At 45.0% G+C, this 647-nt stretch overlaps 1 protein-coding gene across 2 annotated transcripts in view; it reads left to right on the top strand.

Annotated features, from left to right (window-relative positions):
- FAM188A (family with sequence similarity 188, member A) overlaps positions 1-647 on the top strand; it is a 142,606-nt gene that overhangs the window by 57,291 nt on the left and 84,668 nt on the right. The gene's annotated exons all lie outside the window — the stretch shown is intronic.

Genomic DNA, 647 nt, shown 5'->3' with positions numbered 1-647 from the left:
GCTGAGAGGCCGGCAAGTGAGGCGGGGAAAGTTGGAGACTGCAGCAAGCAAGCCTCGTGCTCGCTTCAGTGCCTGCCTGCCGGCCGCCATCTTGGCTGACAGTTAATTTGCATATACTCACTGATTAGCCAATGAAAAGGGTAGCGGTCGTACGCTAATTACCATGTTTCTCTTTTATTAGTGTAGATATCACTGTGGTGAACATAGGGGTGCAATGGTAAAAGGGATTGTTTATTCTTTCTGATTGGTTTTTCAGGCTTCTTAGGAAATATGCTTAGAAGTAGGATCACTGGGCCAAATGGCAGTTCCATTTTTAATTTTTTGAGGAAACTCCATACTGTTTTCTATAGTGGTTGTACCAGTCTGCATTCCTACCAGCAGTGTATTAGGGTTCCTTTTTCTCCACATAATCGTCAGCACTAAGTGTTTGTTGATTTATTGATGGTCGGAATTCTGGCAGATGTAAGGTGGTGCCTCCTTGTTGTTAAACATCTACACTAATAAAAGAGAAACATGGTAATTAGCGTACGACCGCTACCCTTCCCATTGGCTAATCAGCATATCCTTATGCAAATTAACTGTAGCCAAGATGGGCGGCCGGCAGCCAGGCAGCTGGAAGCGAACATGAGGCTTCCTTGCTTCAGTGA

Source organism: Myotis brandtii, unplaced genomic scaffold, assembly GCF_000412655.1.
Source record: "Myotis brandtii unplaced genomic scaffold, ASM41265v1 scaffold49, whole genome shotgun sequence".
Taxonomy (NCBI): Eukaryota; Metazoa; Chordata; class Mammalia; order Chiroptera; family Vespertilionidae; genus Myotis; species Myotis brandtii.
This window is presented reverse-complemented; position numbering and strand designations above follow the sequence as displayed.